The sequence below is a fragment of the Melanerpes formicivorus genome, unplaced genomic scaffold, assembly GCF_026170545.1.
Source record: "Melanerpes formicivorus ecotype bairdi unplaced genomic scaffold, bMelFor1.0.p_v2 SCAF_8, whole genome shotgun sequence".
NCBI lineage: Eukaryota > Metazoa > Chordata > Aves > Piciformes > Picidae > Melanerpes > Melanerpes formicivorus.
In genome coordinates this window covers 5,142,408-5,164,533 of record NW_027142360.1, presented here as the reverse complement: position 1 = coordinate 5,164,533, position 22,126 = coordinate 5,142,408, and positions in this window count along the sequence as shown.

Genomic DNA, 22,126 nt, shown 5'->3' with positions numbered 1-22,126 from the left:
TCTGGGAGCCATGATGACACAAATAACATCAGTCACAACAAATGCATAATCCATTTTGGATTTAGGGTAGGAAAGAAACTCACAGCTTTGGACAATCTCTTAGTAGGCAACAGCTTAGCTTTCGTTACCTGCTGCTGGTGTAAACCCAGCTGCCATCAGTCATGGAAGGCTGCACAGGCTCAACTAAATGTCAGCACAACTGCAGTTTGTTTCCTCCTTTTTCTTGTGCTTCCTGTGTAACTGTCAAATCACATACTCTCTCTGACTCATATAGCATCTGTAAAATGACCTTCTCCAGGTTTGTTTCTATTTGACTCCAAACAGCTTGTAACAGTGGGACAAATTCTGTCTTCTTTGCTCTTGTAGTGGAAAAACTCACAAAGGAAAATAATAGGAGTGAGAAGGCCTATTGGATGTTTATCAGAAGGGGAGATTGATTTTGAGGCTTGTAGATGTATTCATATATCTGCAGAGAGTGAATAAAGTTATTAATACAGTGACAAAACTCCCCTATGAAGAGAGACTGAGAGACATGGGGCTCTTGAGAAGACAGAGAGGATCTGATCAATGTCTATCAGTATCTGAGGGGTGGGTGTCAAGTGGAGGAGGCCAAGCTCTTTTTGTGGAGCTCAGTCATGAGACAAGGAACAATGGGTACAAACTTGAACATAGGTTTCATCTCAGCATGAGGAGAAACTTCTTTACAGTGAGGGTGAGAGAGCCCTGGAGCAGGCTGCCCAGAGAGGTTGTGGAGTCTCCTTCTCTGGAGACTTTCCAAACCCACCTGGATGCATTTCTGTACAGACTGCTCTGGGTGATCCTGCTTTGGCAAGGGGGTTGGACTTGATGATCTCTGGATACCCCTTCCAACCTCTAACATTCTATGATTCTGTGATTCAAATAATGTGAAGGCTTACCCAGTGTGCAAATTCTAGGTAATGCAGCAAGTTTGATTAGCACACCAGCTGGCAGGTTCTGCACAATTCACTGCATAGAGAAAGAGAATACCCTGTCCCTTTGAGACATTTTTCTCACTTCCAGCAGACTCTGTGTGCATTCTCTATCTCTTTTGTGGTTAAATCGAGGATCTCAGTTTCTTGGAACATCCCATAATGAACTGACATTGTAAAATCAATAACATTTCAAAAGGACTATGAAGGCAATGTGAGTGTGCCTTCAAATGTGTGTCCTGAACCTCCTCCTCCTCCCTGGGCTTGGTGTGCTCTTTCTGGCTGCTGTGAGATGTTCCAGTGAGGCATGCCACATGTGCCACAGCATTGCAGAATGCCACAAGGTCACTTTGAGCCTCCAGCTTCTCATTCTGCAACTAAACCCCATGCAATGCTACAGGCTGGGGTCAGAGTGCCTGGAGAGCAGCCAGGCAGAAAGGGACCTGGGGGTACTGGTTCATAGTATGCTGAACATGAGCCAGCAGAGTGCCCAGGTGGCCAAAAAGGCCAATGGTTAGGCCACACCTTGACTCCTGTGTCCAGTTCTGGGCCCCACGGTTTAGGAAAGATGTTGAGTTGCTGGAAGGTGTCCAGAGAAGGGCAACAAAGCTGGGGAGGGGTTTGGAGCACAGCCCTGTGAGGAGAGGCTGAGAGAGCTGGGGTTACTTAGCCTGGAGAAGAGGAGGCTCAGGGGAGACCTTCTTGCTGTCTACAACTACCTGAAGGGTGGTTGTAGCCAGGAGGGAGTTGGTCTCTTCTCCCAGACAGCCAGCACCAGAACAAGAGGACACAGTCTCAGGCTGTGCCAGGGGAAGTTTAGGCTCAAGGTGAGGAAGAAGTTCTTCCCAGAAAGAGAGATTAGCCATTGGAATGTGTTGCCCAGGGAGGTGGTGGAGTCACCATCACTGGAAGTGTTTAAGAAGAGACTGGATGAGGCACTTGGTGCCATGGTTTAGTTGATTAGATGGTGTTGGATGATAGGTTGGACTTGATGATCTTGAAGAGACCAACCCCCTTCTGGCTACAACCACCCTTCAAGTAGTTGTAGGCAGCAATTAGGTCACCTCTGAGCCTCCTCTTCTGCAGGCTAAACAACCCCAGCACCCTCAGCCTCTCCTCACAGGGCTGTGCTCAAGGCCTCTCCCCAGCCTCGTTGCCCTTCTCTGGACACGTTTAAGTGTCTCAATGTCCTTCTTAAACTGGGGGGCCCAGAACTGGACACAGGACTCAAGGTGTGGCCTAACCAAAGCAGAGTACAGGGCACAATGACTTCCCTGCTCCTGCTGGCCACACTATTCTTGATGCAGGCCAGGATGCCATTGGCCTTCTTGGCCACCTGGGCACACTGCCCAGAGGAAAAGGACAGATTTCTTCTAACACTGTTTTGGTTTTGTTTTCAATCTCACAGAAACTGGATGCAAAACTGCTATCTTCTCTCAGGCATCTGTTGCTTTGCTGCCAAGGTCAGCCCTGCAAGCTATTTCTCTGGTGTATTCCAACCAAGTACTCTGTTCTCCAACATCAAATGTTCCTGTCCTCTGTTTACTTCTTTGCACCATTTTTAACCCCTACAACTGTTAAAGCTCTAGGATGGTGCATCCATCCCCTTACCCATCCTCAACCTGCCCATTCTCCAGCTGCTGAACTGCTGTACTCAGCAACAGATGAAGGTCTGTATGGGGACATAGGGATTAGGCTGTGCTAAGCTGATGAGGAGGAACTGTTACAGACCCCAAAAGTGGCAATGACTAAGGTCAAGGCTGCAAAAAGACTTGTTCCTCTGAACAGCCACATGGTTCCAGAATTGGGTAGGAGATTGTGGTAGCAGTTGTAGACGAGTGCTGGGTTTGGTTTGGTTTGGTTTGGTTTTGTTCTGGGCCTGTACTGGCTTGTTTGTCCTTTTTCAACTACAGTATTTTTCTCTGTCTTAGATGTAGGACCCAAATATTGGATATACATCAGGAGGTTTTCAAAGGGGACTGGGAAGTTGCAATGTACAAGACCATTTTAAAAAGCATGAGTTCTGCACTCACTGGTTAACTCTTGACTGTATTGGCTACTACATCCTCAGTGTTGTGAGGGTTATAGTCTGGGCTGTGGCCTTGGGTGAGCTTGGGTTTAAGTGTTCATATCTTTGAGAAACTAATACAGTGAGCAGTATCTATCTCACTGATGGCTGTTATGAATGTCCCTCCTATGCATCTGCAGTTCCATGAAGAACCAACTGGAAAGAGCACCATCACTAAAATATGTTCAGCATTGATCTGTGAGTCAAGATTTATAAGCATACTACTAGTATCTGTGTTTCTTGCTTCTGTATGCTGCAGAGGGTAGTGTGTCAGAAAAAAATAGTCAGAAAAACTTCCTGACTCTGAAAGGACTGTGCTGCAGAGGTGCAGCTTTCACTCAGATGCCCAAAAAGCAGTTAGAGAGGCTGGAACAGAAATCTCCCTGTCCAGGAGCTGTAAAGTCAATGTAGATAGACAGGACAGGCAACCTCACAAGCCTCAGTATAGTGGCCATACAGCCAAGTGCCCAGAATCTAGGTAGTATTGGAAATGAAGGTTGCTCAATGCCAAAATTCCTCTATGCTGCACAGTCTTTTGCTTTTAGTGCCCTAGAAGCAGAATCATAGAATCCCAGCCTGTAGCTCTGCAGGGGGTTGTTGTGACCAAAGTCCAGCACTGGGCACTTGGACTTGTTGAATGCCATCATGTTGGACTCTGCCCACCTGTCCAGCTGGTCAAGGTCCCTCTGCAGAGCCCTTCTACCCTCTAACAGATCAACATCTGCTCCCAGCTTGGTGTCATCTGCAAATTTGCTGATGACTGACTCAATCCCCTCAACCAGCTCATCAGTGCAGATATTAAAGAGCATGGGGCCCAGCACTGATCCCTGGGGCACACCACTGGTGCCTGGCTGCCAGCTGGCTGTAGCACCATTCACCACCACTCTCTGGGCTCAGCCTCCAGCCAGTTCCTAACCCAGCACAGAGTGTTGTGGTCCAATCCACGGGCTGACAGCTTGGCCAAGAGTTTGCTGTGGGGGACGGTGTCAAAGGCCTTGCTGAAGTCCAGGTAGACCACATCCACAGGCCTCCCCATGTCCACAGATGGGTCATCTGGTCATAGAAAGAGGTCAAGTTGGAGAGGCAGGATCTGCCCTTCCTAAATCCATGTTGGCTGGACCTGATCTCTTGGCCATCCTTCAGGTGCAGTTATTGCCCCCAGGATAATCTGCTCCATCACTTTCCCTGGCACTGAGGTCAGGCTGACAGGCCTGGAGTTTCCAGGTTCCTCCATCCAACCCTTCTTGTGGATGGGCATCACATTGGCCAGCTTCCAGTCATCTGAGACCTCTCCAGTGAGCCAGGACTGGTGGAAAATGATGGAGAGATGGAGTACAGATGATATTTCCCTTTAGAAGCCAAACACCTTCTGGTTTTATAGCTCTGTGAGCTAAATCAATTCTTTTGTGTTGCATATGTCTAATTTAATGACAAACTTCCTGTTGGAATAACATCCAGCTGTGACAACACAGGCCTGGAATCCATGGGGTGCTAGAACAGCCCTGGGACAAATGAAGTGTTAGCTATTGGTAGAAAGAATAAGGGATCTGCAGATCTTACGACTCCAAAGACGACTCAGTGGTAGAAAAGGCAACTCCAGATTATCCCCTATTGTGACCAATGAAAACAGTTCTGACATCAAACCTTTTCTGTTTCCAAGTGTCAATACAGGGCTCCAGACAAACCAGAACAGACTCAACCCCCAAAATAAGTCTCAACAAGGTGAAATTAAGCATACTAACATTTAAGCAACTTAATGAGGAAGCAAGTGCCATTTCTTTGGTATATTCCCACAATTTAAGTCAATGCTAACATTAACACTGTAAGCAGTTAGTTGACAGTTTATTGCTCTCCTCCTGGGACCCAGGAGGAGACCTGTACCTCATTTTTATTACCATGTAGTCGAAACTGGCTGCAAGTGAGAAATGATTTAAAATGCAGGCCATTAAAAAATGCATTCCTCTAGTATGAAATAATAAATCCTCTGAAGAAAAAGGTCTGCTGCAATAACTCTAAAGATTTAAAATCCTTAAGTATCTTAAGGATAGAAATTGATGACTGGAACATGGGTAAGGTCAATATAACATTGTAAACTCCATGAAATATATCAATGAGGATGAAAGATGGAGCAAATTACTGACTGCCAAATGATGATGGGAGACTGGGAGCTACTTGTTTCCAGTGTATTGTGAGAGTCGATGGCAGGCTGAACATGAGCCTGCAGTGTGCCCAGGCAGCCAAGAGGGCCAATGGCATCCTGGCCTGCATCAAGAACAGTGTGGCCAGCAGGAGCAGGGAGGTCATTCTGCCCCTGTACACTGCACTGGTTAGGCCACACCTTGAGTCCTGTGTCCAGTTCTGGGCCCCTCAGTTTAGGAAGGAGGTTGACTTGCTGGAACGAGTCCAGAGAAGGGCAACAAAGTTGGTGAGGGGTTTGGAACACAGCCCTGTGAGGAGAGACTGAGGGAGCTGGGGTTGCTCAGCCTGGAGAAGAGGAGACTCAGGGGTGACCTTATCACTCTCTACAACTACCTGAAGGGAGGTTGTAGACAGGTGGATGTTGGTCTCTTCTCCCAGGCAGCCAGCACCAGAATAAGAGGCCACAGTCTCAGGCTGCTCCAGGGGAGGTTCAGGTTGGATGTTAGGAAGAAGTTCTATACAGAAAGAGTGATTGCCCATTGGAATGGGCTGCCCAGGGAGGTGGTGGAGTCGCTGTCATTGGAGGTGTTCAGGAGGAGACTTGATGGGGTGCTTGGTGCCATGGGTTAGCTGTTTGGGTGGGTTGGATTGGTTGATGGGTTGGACGCGATGATCTTGAAGGTCTCTTCCAACCTGGTTTTGGTTTATTCTAAATAAAGGTTATTCTAAATAAAAACTTCAAACTTGCCACCAATTAATCGAGCTCTGTCTCATTTAACTCCAACCCTTAGCCCATAAAGCCTTGTTTACTAGCAGCAATGAAGTCTTCCTAATCGTGAAAATGAAATTTCATGATAAGATGTTAATAAGGGGGAAATTTTCTTGTTGAAAACCAGGCCTCCTTATAAAGAGACCTTCATTCTGTTGTGCCTGTTACTCAGGGAAATTTCTATCCTGGGTTGGGGCAATTCCAGGCACAGATATAGGCTGGGCAGGGACTGGCTTGAGAGCAGCCCTGAAGAAAAGGACCTGGAGGTGCTGGTGGATGAGAAGCTCAACATGAGCCTCCAGTGTGCACCTGCAGCCCAGAAAGCCAAACAGAGCCTGGGCTGCATCAAAAGAAGTGTGGCCAGAATGTTGAGGGAGATGATTCTCCCCCTCTACCCCACTCTGGTGAGATGACACCTGGAGCACTGTGTCTAGTTCTGGAGCCCCTGTTAGAAGGAGGATCTGGACGTGCTGGAAAGTGTCCAGAGAAGGGCCACGAGGATGAGCAGAGGGCTGGAGCATCTCTCCTATGAGGACAGACTGAGGGAGTTGGTGTTGTTCAGTCTGGAAAAGAGAAGCTAATTGTGGCCTTCCAGTATCTGAAGGGGGCTACAAGAAAGCCAGGGAGGGACTTTTTAGGGTGTCAGGGAGTGATAGGACTGAGGGGAATGGAACAAAACTAGAAGTGGATAGATTCAGATTGGATGTTAGGAAGAAGTTCTTCCCCATGAGGGTGGTGAGACAGTGGCACAGGTTGCCCAGGGAGGTGGCGGAAGCCTCATCCCTGGAGGTTTTTAAGGCCAGGCTGGATGTGAGTTGGGGCAACCTGATTTGGTGTGAGGTGTCCCTGCCCATGGCAGGGGAGTCGGAACTAAATGATCCTTGAGGTCTCTTCCAAGCCTGAAAGTTCTATAATTCTATATATTTTCACTAGGACAAATATGCTTTGAACAAGATTCTGTTTCTGTGTTGGACAGCAACACAATTTGATTCAGACCCAGTTGATTCAATGTATTAATTCCTTCATATTCCATGAACCCTCAGTAACAATACCATGCCCCTGCACAGCAGCCCTGCATTGCAATTATGCAGTCTGGCAACATAAACTTTTGTGCTGAGTGGAGATCTATGTTAAGCCAGATTTCATAGCCAGTAGAGTCCAGAATTCTGGTGACCTGAAAAAAACAAAAGAGATTTTAAGCCTTGGAATTTATTTCTGAACTGCAAAGGAAAGTTTGGGCCATAAAGGACTTTGACAGGCTGGACAGATGGGCAGAGTCCAAGGGCATGAGATTTAACACATCTAAGTGCCAGGTTCTACACATTGGCCACAAGAACCCCATGCAGTGCTACAGGCTGGGGTCAGAGTGGCTGGAGAGCAGCCAGGCAGAGAGGGACCTGGGGGTACTAGTTCACAGTAGGCTGAACATGAGCCAGCAGTGTGCCCAGGGGCCAAGAAGGCCAATGGCATCTTGTCCTGTATCAGGAACAGTATGGCCAGAAGGAGCAGGGAAGTCATTCTGCACTCTACTTAGCACTGCTAAGGCCACACCTTGAGTCCTGTGTCCAGTCCAGTTTAGGAAAGATGTTGAGTTGCTGGAAGGTGTCCAGAGAAGGGTAACAAAGCTGGGGATGGGTTTGGAGCACAGCCCTGTGAGGAGAGGCTGAGGGAGCTGGGGTTGCTTAGCCTGGAGAAGAGGAGGCTCAGGGGAGACCTTCTTGCTCTCTACAACTACCAGAAGGGAGGTTGTAGCCAGGTGTGGGTTGGTCTCATCTCCCAGGGAACCAGCACCAGAATAAGAGGACACAGCCTCAAACTGCACCAGGGGAAGTTTAGGCTGGATGTTAGGAAGAAGTTCTTCATAGAAAGAGATTGGCCATTGGGATGTGCTGCCCAGGGAGGTGGTGGAGTCACCATCACTGGAGGTGTTTAAGAAGAGACTGGATGGGGCACTTGGTTCCATGGTTTAGTTGATTAGATGGTGTTAGATGATAGGTTGGACTCGATGATCTCAAAAGTCTCTTCCAACCTGGTTTATTCTATTCTATTCTATTCTATTCTATTCTATTCTATTCTATTCTATTCTATTCTATTCTATTCTATTCTATTCTATTCTATTTAAAAGCTGTTGGGATACAAGAAGAGAGAAGTCTGGTGGGAATGGTCAACCCCTCAAATTGTTGTTGGTAGTCTTAAATAGCAGCTTATGGATGAAAGAGGGAAAGGTTGGACATGAAAGTGAATTCACTGTTCTTGCATTTTACATCAATATGTTAACTGCCTCTTGGGTGTGTATTTTAATTAAAGATGGAAGAGCTCAAAGAGTTACAGTTGAATGAACTCAATAGTCAGAGAAACCCAAGTCCAAAGCAGCTTATATTTGCATGAATCCTTTTACTTCCCAAAGATTTCTAGCAACTGGTTTCTTATGCTGCTGGCTTCTTCTTTTTGATTTTTTAGGCTTATAGGATTGCTGCTGTAATAAGAGACCACATAAACAACACAGAAATGTATTATTAATAAGAATAAATAATGTACTGTCTTTTTCTTGGTACTTTATTTTACTCACTCCCAGATGTTGCAGACATTACCATATTACAGCAGCACTCTGCACTGGGTTAGGAACTGGCTGGAGGCTGAGCCCAGAGAGTGGTGGTGAATGGTGCCACATCCAGCTGGTGGCCAGTCACCAGTGGTGTCCCCCAGGGATCAGTGCTGGGCCCCATCTTGTTTAATATCTTATTGATGATCTGGATGAGGGGATTGAGTCAGTCATCAGTAAATTTGCAGATGACACCAAGCTGGGGGCAGGTGTTAGAGGATAGGAGAGCTCTGAAGAGGGACCTTGACAGGCTGGACATATGGGCAGAGTCCAAGGGCATGAGATTTAACATATCCAAGTGCCAGGTTCTGCACATTGGCCACAAGAACCCCATGCAGTGCTACAGGCTGGGGTCAGAGTGGCTGGAGAGCAGCCATGCAGAGAGGGACCTGGGGGTACTGGTTGGTAGTAGGTTGAACATGAGCCAGCAGTGTGCCCAGGTGGCCAAGAAGGCCATGTTTATAAATATGTAAGGGATGAGTGCCAAGAGGCTGGAGCCAGGCTCTGCTGGGTGATGCCCAATGACAACATAGGGGGCAATGGTGGAAGCTGAGGCATAGGAAGTTCCATGGAAACATGAGGATGTTTTTTTTTTTTCCCTGTGAGGGTGACAGAGCACTGGAACAGGCTGCCCAGGGGGGTTGTGGAGTCTCCCTCTGTGGAGATATTAAAAACTGACCTGGATGCATTCCTGTATAATCTGGTGTAGGTGAGCCTGCTCTGGCAGGGGGGTTGGACTGGGTGATCCGTGGAGGTCCCTTCCTGCCCCTGAAATTCTGTGATGCTGTGATTCTGTGACAAACTGATGTTCAGGGTCAGTAAAATGATTTATTTGAGTGCTATGATGTACAAAAGAGAGTCTAAGAAAGCCTTTAAAAGAGAAAGGCAAGGGGAGATCTTTCTGCTATCTGTAACTACCTAACAAAAGTGTGCAGAGGAGACAGGGTCAGAAATGGTTCAGAGGTGCACAAGGGAATGATTAGAAGTGATGGACACAGGTTGGAACAGAGGAAATTCCAAGCTGATGAAAGGAAGAGAAATAAATCACTGTGAAGCTGGTCAACATGAGGAAACAGATATAATGTGGAATGTTTGTTTCTTGGAGATACTGCATGAGTCCCTGAACAACCTGAACTAACTTGGAAGTTAGCCTTGCTGGGAGCAGCAGCTTGTACTGGAGGACCTCTAGAGGTCCTTTCCAAACTGAATTGTTATCTGAATCTCTAATTTGCTGCTTCTCATTTATATTAAAGCCTCCTTCCTCTCAGTTATTGCAGTCTTTCAGAGCTTTCAAGTAAGTGCAAATAAATCAATGAAATGTAAGGAAACGAAATGGTTAAGCTACACTGTTGTGGCCGTAAACAAGAACCAGGTCTGTCAGATCTCAGATTCAGCCATGAGTGGCCATCAGCAAGAGTCACTGAACTGGACAAACTGCTGTCTGGAGAAAACAGCCCACAGGTTGAAGTGGAGAAGTTTATGTCTGCTTGAAATGGGAAAATTCAGCGAGCACACATGCTGGAGTACCTGCCAGTGTTGGTCACACCAGTGTCTAAGGGGAGCTAAGCCCAGACTGGGAAGATTCACTTCTAAACACAACATTTTCTCTAAAACTGTCTGCTTTCTTGGGCAGCAGCTTCTCAAGGGAACTGCACAGGGAGCTGCACAAAAACTCCTGTGTCCTCATTAGGACAACCTGACCTATTGTATGTGTGTGTGTTCAACTGTGAGTGAATGGAGAGTGCTGAGAGGAGTGGGCAACACAGCATATCTCTCTCTCTCTCTCTCCACTAAAGAAGTAAGCTATCCAACTCTCTCTGCCTGGCAGAAGGGCATCGAATGAAGCACAGAAGAATTTTTCATTTACCACTAAGCTTTTGGATTCCCTCAAAACTGCTCCAGCATCTTCCTCATAAATGAGGGAAGTTAATTGAACATTACTCTCGGCACGGAGAGCCTGACACCGGGGGAGTATTGTCTCTCCGTGCTGCAGCAATTTGATTGGGGCTGCTGTCAGATGTTATATATGTTATGTTCAACTCAGGACTGAAAACCAGTCTTTGCCATTTGCCCTGTTCTCACAGACAGGGAAGCTCAAGCCATTGTTCCTGATTTGTTTTCAGTTGTTGCATTCTTCACGCTGTTAATTTAACAGCCTATAACTTAGCCGAGGATAACAAGGATATCTCTTTGGAATAATACAGAGCAAAGACACATGAAAGGATAATTTATTCTAGTGGCATAGTGCTGAGTGCATCCTGATTTATCTGTTGCAACAGCCATTTGGTCTGTAAAGTTCAGCAGTAATTCTGCAGTACGTATGGGCCTGCTCCGATGTCCCATCAGTTCAAAATATCCTTCTGGCTTCAGCAGACTTTGAATTCAACTCTGTCACAATTCTAATTTCAGGATCTGAGTGATTTGTATTTACACCTGAATAAATTTTCACCACATCCCACTCTCCTCCATGCAGTAATTAACTTTCTCCAGAGGACAGAGTAGAATTTGGAGGGAGACAACAAGAAGAGAAATTCGAAGTCAGTCATAGTGCCTTGTTAGAGAAGAGCAGCCTCTCCTGTGGCTTCATGTGCAAAACCAGAGCCTGCTTACTCCCACTCCCTTGCGAAGGACCTGCACTTTCTTTTAGGGCTATAGAGGTCTGCCTTGATTTAAAAAGAGAAGGAATCCAACACCTGCTTATTTTTACCCTTGTTCCATTTGCCTATGATGTGCATATAAGGTGTGTAAGGTTAGGCCACACCTTGAGTCCTGTGTCCAGTTCTGGGCTCCTCAGTTTAGGAAAGAGGTTGAGTTGTTGGAAGGTGTCCAGAGAAGGGCAACAAAGCTGGGGAGGGGTTTGGAGCACAGCCCTGTGAGGAGAGGCTGAGGGAGCTGGGGTTGCTTAGCCTGGAGAAGAGGAGGCTCAGGGGAGACCTTCTTGCTCTCTACAACTACCAGCAGGGAGGTTGTAGCCAGGTGGGGGTTTGTCTCATCTCCCAGTGAACCAGCACCAGAACAAGAGGACACAGTCTCAAGCTGCACCAGGGGAAGTTTAGGCTGGATGTTAGGAAGAAGTTCTCCATAGAAAGAGAGATTGGCCATTGGAATGTGCTGCCCAGGGAGGTGGTGGAGTCACCATCACTGGAGGTGTTTATGAGGAGACTGGATGACTTGGTGCCATGGTTGAGTTGATTAGATGGTGTTGGGTGCTAGGTTGGACTTGATGATCTCAGAGGTCTTTTCCAACCTGGTTAATTCTATTCTATTCTATTCTATTCTATTCTATTCTATTCTATTCTATTCTATTCTATTCTATTCTATTCTATTCTATTCTATTCTATTCTATTCCTTAGAAAGAGAGCATCTTTTTTAACGTAGACACAGCACCATCTGAATGTGTTACAGAGCCTCTGTTTTGAGGGAATAGTAGGAGCAGTGTTACAACAAAATTCTTGTCATTTCCTGCAGCTTCTGCAAAGCGAGAATATGCTGAAACAGAAGGGAACAAAATAACTCATACAACTGTGATCAAAACAAATGAAGGCTAAGTTTCCCTATGCAATAAAGACAAAAAGGAAAGGACCATAAGTTTAAAGAAAGGAGAGCACTTAAGCATTTTTATTTTCAGAAGAGGTTTGAGTCTTGGGGTGGAAATCCCATTGGCTATCTCATTTGTGTTGGCTTTGATTTTGTTTTCAGACTGAGAAGGAGGGATGTTCCAGATGTTCAAGATCCACTTTCCTCACCTCCTTAAACAAAAACACACACACTTCAAATTTTAAGTGCAAAGACAAAAAAAGCCAGTCATACACCTGCAATGTTTCTTCCCCACAAAGCCCTGAGTAACCTTTGTGGTTACAGGTAAGGTTCTGTTAGACCAGGTAGGGTGGCAATGCTTTGCTGTGTACATTTCTGTCTTATGGTTGTGAATCTGAAAGCTCTAACAGTCCCTCCAGGGAGTTTCCCAGATGATCTATTCAGTTATCCCCAGTAACTGTTTATTTGTTTTACTTTGGGATTAACTCAATTCCTTCTTTTCCTATTGTTGTGACACTCCATAAATAGCTGTATCACCAGTGTGTGCCCACTCCTGGGTATGTTCGTTCTAGGGGTTAAGTCATCCCTCTCATGCTAGAAGAGTTTCAATCCTTCTCAGTTTTTCCTTTTGTTTCTCTACAGCTGCACCAGCCACAAGCATTGCCTGATCAAGACCATTCAACCCCCCTTTTTGAAATTCAGCAGCAGTCTGGGTGTCTCTGCCCTTTGGAGTGGTGAATTCTGCTGGCTGACACCACTCTGGAGGAAGAAGAAATCCTTCTCTTGGCCAAGTACTTGCTTATTCTTTTAACATAGGCTCATGTAAAGAGGAAGGACTGGCATTAGTTTTGTCACTATTTTGCCTGTTTTGATAGGATACAGAGACTTTTCTCAGCACAGAGCCCAGGCTGTGCTAGGCACTGTATACATATCTATGTGAGGACAAGTCTCAGCCTTGAAAATGTCACCCTTTTAAAAACTGAAACCACAAAAGACTTGGGAACACATTTCTGTACACAAATAGGGTGATTATTGTTGTGTGTAAGCTCAATTTCCTCCTTCAGCTCACTGAAAGGCACCCCTATGAAGGGTCAGGAGGGAAGGCAGCTCAGTTTCTCCCTCTTTCAGGGGTGGTCCAGTGCAGAGGCAGGGATGGATCATTATGCTAAGCTGTTGCATGAGAGCCTTTCTGCTGATGTGCCCATCACCTGCATCCTGGCACAATCACTTTTCCTTGTACCCTTTCCCCTCATCACCCCCTCGTGTCTTTTGCACAGGGTCATGGAGGGAGGGAAAGGCCCCAGTGATGCCTGGCTTCACAGAGGGACAAAGGGGAGTCAGCTTTGGAAGTCTCACATTCATGGCGTGCCAATGATGGGCATATTAGCATCATAGAATCATAGAATTGCTAGGGTTGGAAGGGACCTCAAGGATCATCCAGTTCCAGCCCCCCTGCCAAGGGCAGGGACACCTCATACTAGATCAGGTTGCTCAGAGACTCATCCAGCAGCTGTTGCTGCCTAGCTCACAGCCCAGGAGCATATTTCAGCCCCTTGAGATAGTTGATCCCTGCCCCAAAGTGCCCATGGTCTCCAGCTCTTCACAGCCCTGCCCTGCCCAGCCCAGCCATGGGGTCCCAGAGACAGGCCCACATATGTGTCCCATCACATATGGGTCCACATATCCTGACCATTCCAGAGGCCTGCCTGGAATACTGTGTCCAGTTTGGGGCTTCCCAATTCAGGAGACAGGGATCTGCTGCAGAGAGAGTCCAATGGAGAGCTACAAAGATGACTGTGAGACTTGAACATCTCTCCTATAGAGAAAGACTGAGAGCCCTGGGGCTGTATAGTCTGGAGAAGAGAAGGCTGAGAGGGAGTCTGATCAATGTCTATAAATATCTGAGGGGTGGGTGTCAAGATGAAGGTGATGGTCTCTTTTCAGTGATGCCCAGTGATAGGACAAGGGACAACATGTGAAAGGTAGAACACAGAAGATTCCACCTCAACATGAGGAGTCACTGGAACAGGCTGCCCAGAAAGGTTGTGGAATCTCCTTCTCTGGAGACTTTCAAAACCTGCCTGCATGTGTTCCCATGCAGCCTGCCCTGGGGGGTCCTGCTTTGGCAGGGGGGTTGGACTTGATGATCTCTGGAGGTCCCTTTCACAACCTCTAACATTCTGTGATTCTGCCATTTGATTTTACGCAGTTCTAGAGCTAAGCAAAAGTTAAATAAATTAGAAAAGAGCCAGCTGGATATTAGAAACTTGCTGCTACAAGCTAAAATACCATTCCAGGCAGGCCAAAACAAGTCCAAACAAAACCTGACATGCCAGGTTAGTACAAAGCCTGGGGATTCTCCCTAGCCATTGCAGCACCATGATTCCAATGCCAGGAGGCTACAGTTGGGTGTACAGGACTATTTAGGAGGCAGAGATGCTTCTAGGGAAGCAGAGGGAGAGGGGACTTTTGACAAACAGCCCCCCAGTGAAAGCAAAACATCCCGTGTCAGAAGGCAACCCCATGCCCAAGTGTCCAGTTCTGGGCCCCTCAGTTTAAGAAGGACATCGAAACACTTGAACATGTCCAGAGAAGGGCAACAAGGCTGGGGAGAGGCCTTGAGCACAGCCCTGTGAGGAGAGGCTGAGGGAGCTGGGGTTGCTTAGCCTGGAGAAGAGAGGGCTCAGGGGAGACCTCATTGCCCTCTACAACTACCTGAAAGGTGGTTGTAGCCGAGAAGGGGTTGGTCTCTTCTCCCAGGCAACCAGCACCAGAACAAGAGGACACAGTCTCAAGCTGTGCCAGGGGAGGTTTAGGCTGGAGGTGAGGAGAAAGTTCTTCACCGAGCGAGTCATTCGTCATTGGAATGTGCTGCCCAGGAAGGTGGTGGAGTCACCATCCCTGGAGGCGTTCAAGAGGGGATTGGATGTGGCACTTGGTGCCATGGTCTAGTCATGGTGTCTGTGTTGATAGGTTGGACTCGATGATCCTTGAGGTCTCTTCCAACCTTAGTTATACTGTGATACTGTGATACTGTGATCAGAGGAGCAGAGCATCCTGTGGGACATTTTCTGTCCTGGTGTCGTTTCTTCAGCTGTGCTGAGAAAAGCTGAATAAGCTGACTGCAGGATGGCTGCTACAGGAACAGTGCTCTCACATACCCATCCAGGTCTGGTGACTTCCAGCCAGGAGTTTCTCTCAGTACTTGTTCCAGGCCCCAGCCTTTTCTGCTGAACACCTCCTGAGATGTGTGACACTACCTCCCTGTTGCTGCATCAGTGAGAGGGTGCCAAGTGCTATGAACTTTCATAAGCCTTTGGTTTGAAATCACATCTTTTCACTGATTCTCCCTGGAATAATATGCATATTGTGGATGACCTATGGAATCTCTCATCACCTCTTTACTAGATGAGCTTATTTTGGAGTACAAAATGTCTTTCAGACCTCTGGGAGCCATCCATCAGTACTGTTTGTAAGGCACATACTGAAGTTTTGCTTATTTATTTAGTTCATTTCTAAATACATACATCAGCAGTGAACTTCCAAGGTGCATAGCCATAAGAGATTTTGATAAACTAGTGGTGCAAAATCACATTTAGAAAAATCAATTTCAAATAGCAACCTTACATGGTGGAGGAAGGAGATGGCACACAAGAGCAGTGCTATGCTATAAACTCTGCAAGATGCTTCCCACTATGTTGATATATATACAGTGAGTTAAGAGTGTGAAGTCACTGTCCTTCATTTAGAATAAACCTTTATTTAGAATAAACCAAACCAGGTTGGAAGAGACCTTCAAGATAATCACGTCCAACCCACCCAAACAGCTAACCCATGGCACCAAGCACCCCATCAAGTCTCCTCCTGAACACCTCCAATGACGGTGACTCCACCACCTCCCCAGGCAGCCCATTCCAATGGGCAATCACTCTCTCTGTATAGAACTTCTTCCTAATATCCAACCTGAACCTCCCCTGGCGCAGCCTGAGACTGTGTCCTCTTGTTCTGGTGCTGGCTGCCTGGGAGAAGAGACCAACATCCGCCTGTCTACAACCTCCCTTCAGGTAGTTGTAGAGAGTGATAAGGTCACCCTTGAGTCTCCTCTTCTCCAGGCTGAGCAACCCCAGCTCCCTCAGTCTTTCCTCATAGGGCTTGTGTTCCAAACCCCTCACCAACTTTGTTGCTCTTCTCTGGACTCGTTCCAGCAAGTCAACCTCCTTCCTAAACTGAGGGGCCCAGAACTGGACACAGTACTCAAGGTGTGGCCTAACCAGTGCAGTGTACAGGGGCAGAATGACCTCCCTGCTCCTGCTGGCCACACTGTTCCTGATGCAGGCCAGGATGCCATTGGCCCTCTTGGCTGCCTGGGCACACTGCAGGCTCATGTTCAGCCTGCCATCGACCAGTACCCCCCAGGTCCCTCTCTGCCTGGCTGCTCTCCTTAACCCCTTCCTTTTACTTAGAATCATAGAGAATGGTCTGGGTTGGAAGGGACCTCTAAAGGTCATCCAGTCCAACCCCCTCTGCAGTCACCAGGGGCATCCTCAGATACAGCAGACTGCCCAGAGTCCTGTCGAGCCTCACCTTGAATATCTCCAGGGATAGGGCCCCAGCCACCTCCCTGGGCAACCTGTTCCAGTGTCCTACGACCCTCATGGTAAAGAATGTGTTCCTAACATCCAATCTAAATCTGCTCTTCTCTAGTTTGAAGCCATTGCTCCTCGTCCTATCATTGCAGGCTTTTAGTAACAGTCTCTCTCCACCCTTCTTGCAGGCCTCCTTCAGGCACTGGTACTTAAAGTGTCTGAGAAGAAGAAACATCTTGCAAGAGATTTATGGGTCTTTAAGGTGAGATCCTAACCAAAAGTGGTGAAATCAGGAGTGGGATAAATGTATGAGGCAATTAAAACAGAGTATTTTCCCTTGTGTCCATAATAAAGGTTCCAAAACTGTTTTGAAAAGTATGTGCTGACTTGTACATCATTTACATTGTGTTCTCCCCATGTCTATTGCTCTGAACTGACTTCTGTAGCATGCATAGAGACTGGCCAAAATTTAACCCAAGTAACTGAAACCCTGTCTTTGTAAAGAATATTTTCCTTTGACTGTATTTATGTTCTCACTTTGGCTTACATTATTGTCTGGTGTGCTCCTAAATTGTTAAGGAGCCATTGCCACCCCCTTGATGGGTTTTGTGGGATGAATTGCTTTCTCTGGGTAGATTTTCATTCATAGAATCATAGAATTAATAAGGCTGGAAAAGACCTCAGAGATCATCAAGTCCAACCTGTCACCCAACACCTCATGACTACTAAACCATGTCTTCAAGTGCCACATCCAGTCCCCTCTTGAACACCTCCAGGAATGGTGACTCCACCACCTCCCTGGGCAGCACATTCCAATGGCTAATTACTCTTTCTAGGAAGAACTTTCTCCTCACCTCAAGCCTAAACCTCTCCTGGCACAGCTTGAGACTGTGTCCTCTTGTTCTGGTGCTGGTTGCCTGGGAGAAGAGACCAGCCCCCAACCTGGCTACAACCTCCCTTCAGGGAGTTGTAGACAGCAAGAAGGTCTCCCCTGAGCCTCCTCTTCTCCAGGGTAAGCAACCCCAGCTCCCTCAGCCTCTCCTCACAGGGCTGTGCTCCAGACCTCTCCCCAGCCTTGTTGTCCTTCTCTGGACACATTCAAGAGTCTCAATGTCCTTCTTAAACCGAGGGGCCCAGAACTGGACACAGGACTCAAGGTGTGGCCTCACCAGTGCTGAGTACAGGGGCACAATGACTTCCCTGCTCCTGCTGGCCACACTATTCCTGATTCAGTAGCATCTGACAGTAGCAGTTAGACTGTTTACTTAGTGTCAGACTGCATCAGAGGGCCTTCAAATGTATTTCTGTGTGCTCCAGGGGGGCTGCATAAGGTCTGCTATAGTAAATGCCTTCTCCTTTTGCCAATATATCTGAGCAAACTGCTGTGACTGTCTCACTGTGAAATCCACCACTTCCTGACTAATTATCATAATAAAGGTCGTATTTGGTTTCCCTTTTTAACTATTATTAGCCTTTCCTGACCTGCTATAAGCTCAGGGAAGGTCCTCTTTGATTTGGTACCATATGTGTTTCAAACGCTGATATTACCTCAGGGTTTGGGGTGCCTTAAGGCAAAATCATAGCTTCAAGTAAGGCAGCTGTAGAACTGCCACCTCTGTCATTGACTTCAACAATCATGAACTTGAACACTCTTTATGTTTGTCTGAAAATTGTATGGAAATGAAACTTGTGGGCACCTTCCTTAGGAAACAAAAAGCTTTGCAAGCATTTGCTACTATATACACAGCCTTTCAATCATAGCATAGAATCAAAATCATAGGCAGGGCCCACCAAAGGTCATCTAGTCCAACTCCCCTGCAGTGGCAGGTACATCCTCCATTAGATCAGGTTGCCCAGAGCTCTGCCAAGTCTGACCTTGAATACCTCCAGGGATGAGGCTAAATTGCCTCTCTGGGCAACCTGTTTCAGTGCTCCACCACCCTCATGGCAAAGAACTTCCTCCCAACATCCAACCAAAATCTACTCTTCTCCAGTTTAAAACCATTGTCTTGTGAAGACATCAAATCCTTGTCTTTTGTTAGAAGAAGAAAGCCTCTTCCTCTGACATTCCTGCTGGGAAACATGAAACCTGCAGATCCCAAACACAGACATGGCAGCATCTTTTTTGTTTTATCTGCACCTCATGATATTAAAGAAATGTCTTTGTCTTAGATGCATGACCTAAGGATCATGAAGGCTTGGGTGGATGGGGTACTTGGTGCCATGGGTTAGCTGTTTGGGTGGGTTGGATTGGTTGATGGGTTGGATGTGATGATCTCGAAGGTCTCTTTATTCTAAATAAAGGTTTATTTTATTCTAAATATAGTTAAGATTGTTTCCCCTCCTATACCAGAGAAGTAGAGTTCAAAACTCTAGAAGAAGAAAGAAAAACCCAGAAACTTCTATAAATCCTACCCAAACAGATTAATTTCCCTTCCTCTTTTTTCTTTCTGCCTGTCCTCCTTTTTTTTTTCCCCTCATGAATATGAGGTATAAGGAAAATGAACTATCTGAGGTGCAATGCTCTGCTTCCCTCCCAATAAACATAACAATTGGAATAAAAACCATCTGTCATGCTGCTCTATAATGACCAGGATGTAGATATGAAGAGATTGACTGTCTGTGTCTTACTTCATTTTTTGTCTCTGTAAGATAGGAATATGGAGGCATCAACATGCATAACAGCATTTCACTTGAGCTTGCTTTGTAACCTGCAATTTATTTCCTTAAATTCAATTAGAGTCTCATCCATCAAGCACTGTAGCTCTTGAGAGGGGACAGATCAAAATCTAGCGATCAGAGATGTACTGAGCTTTACCCACATGATGTCAGTGGGCCCTATATGGCTTTTCTTGTGCCTCAGGTTTCTTTCAGGACAGGGTCCTTGACTTCCAAATCCAAGTGTCAGCCAACCAGCTGTCAGTGCAGAGACTGAGTATTGATCAAATTAAGGATTTGGGTCTGATTCCATTGGTTTTAAAAGAAATGGCAATGCTCCCTATGGCTCCAGTAGGAGGAAAGTCCTCTGCATTCCTGCACTAGCTGATTGTGATCCACATAGGGTTGTGAAGAAGAAACTGCCAGATAATTCATAATGTCATAGAGCCCTTGTCTTACTGGAAGGCTTTTTAGCAGCAAGCATTCAACTTTAATTCTAGCCATAAATTTACATGGTTTTAATTGGTGCATTAGTAACTGGAAGGGCTGGCTGGCAAGTTCATAAGTCATTGATGGTGGCAGCTTCAGGCTGAAGAGTTCTGAGCTCAGCTGGTTCATTTAACCCAGTCAATTCACTCAGTCTTCCTCATGGATGTAACAATAACTAGGAACAAGGAATAAAAATCTGGTAACCTCTGAGAGCTAGGCTAAGGGACAAAGAGGTAAGGTTTATGTCTACTGATGCAAGCTTCAAATTAAGCAAAAGAGAGAGCAGAACATCCAGGAGGTGTAACTTCATGTTTTCTGGCTTGGGCATGCAGGCACCACAAGGAAACCAAGCAAATTCTGGGCCCCTCAGTTTAAGAAGGACATTGAGACACTTGAACGTGTCCAGAGAAGGGCAACAAGGCTGGGGAGAGGCCTTGAGCACAGCCCTGTGAGGAGAGGCTGAGGGAGCTGGGGTTGTTTAGCCTGGAGAAGAGAAGGCTCAGGGGGAGACCTTATTGCTCTCTACAGCTACCTGAAGGGAAGTTGTAGACAGGTGGGGGTTGATCTTTTCTCTCAAGCAACCAGCACCAGAACAAGAGGACACAGTCTCAAGCTGTGCCAGGGGAAGTTTAGTCTTGAGGTGAGGAGAAAGTTCTTCACAGAGAGAGTTGTTAGCCATTGGAATGTGCTGCCCAGGGAGGTGGTGGAGTCACCATTCCTGGAGGTGTTCAAGAGGGGATTGGATGTGGCACTTGGTGCCATGGTCTAGTCATGGGGTCTGTGGTGACAGGTTGGACTCGATGATCTTTGAGGTCTCTTCCAACCTTGGTGATTCTGTGGTTCTGTGAAATGATTGTGCCTTTCTCTCTCTCCTCTCTCTCTCTCCTCTCTCTCTCCTCTCTCTCTCTCCTTCTCTCTCTCTCTCTCTTTTATTTTTAAGATGCCAAACCTTTCTGCAGTGCAGTGGGCAAAGTGATTTACTATGGCTCTTTGAGGCACTTTTATCCATCACAGTTGCTGAGAGTCTCCATGGAGCTCAGTGCTGTGACGGCACTCTGACAGACACCTCATTCTCACCTGAGATATTCTCTGCTGTATCATTTAGCTCTTCAGAAGAGTTATTTCCTGGGTGGAAATGAGGCTTCTGAGAATCCATTGCACTGCTTTGGCTCCATACCTGGGATAAAGGTATGGGTCAACAAGGCACAGTCCAGACATTTTCCCTCTTGGTTCAGAAATGACTTGGAGTTTGGTTTCTGCAAAGAGAGGATTACAGGCACTCTGGATTCCTACTTCCATTTCAGGCTCAGGGTCATGGTGAGCTCTCAGGTCTGCTTCATTTTGTTTAGTTGAACCAATGTTCTTTAGGAAGTTTATTAAAGAAAGTGCAAGCAGCTTCTCTAATCTCATATTAAAAAGCTAAGCACAAGCTCTCCAATAAGAGAACTGACTAATTGCTTCTTAATGCTCCAAAGCCTGTGGGGAGAGAGAAGGCCTTTTAACAACTGTAGTCTGTTTTCAGGGGGGAAGAGGGAGGCAAAAAATCCCAACCCAAACACTCCAGGCTTTGCCTAAAGCTAATTCCTAATTAATCTATAAGTTTATAGAATGTCCCCAACATAGAATCATTGAATTGTTTTGATTGGAAGAGACCTCTTGAGATCATTGAGTCCAACCATTGATCTTAACAGCACCATTAAACCATGTCCTAAAGTTTCATGCCTACAAGTTTTTTGAACACCTTTAGGGACAGTGACTGCACCATCTCCCTGGGCAACCTACGCCAATGCCTGAGCACCCTTTCAGTAAAAAGATTCCTAGTATCCAATCTAAACCTCCTCAGGCATATTTAGATCACATCTATCTCACCAGTTTTGAGGCTGTTATGTTATTAATGTATTGACCAATCAACTGGTAAAATCTGAGTTTAGAGCAACTACATTCACTTAGTTTCTACTGAAAAGGTTATGTGTGTATGTATGTATGTATGTATGTATGTATGTATGTATAGGACAAGGATGACAAATTTAAGCAGAAATATTTTATAACCAGACAGACCCCAAGGAACCCTCCCAACCAGATTACAAATGACATTGGGACTGGAAGAATCTCTATGCTTGTTCTTCAGATCCTCTCTCCGGCATTTTCTAGATAAGACCACTTTTAGATGTTATGCAAAATGTTTTACCTAAGCAGGAAGTAAATACTTTCCATGCTTGGGATTTCTCTTTTCTTTTTTTTTCTTTTCTTTTCTTTTCTTTTCTTTTCTTTTTTCTTTTCTTTTTCTTTTCTTTTCTTTTCTTTTCTTTTCTTTTTTTCTTTTCTTTT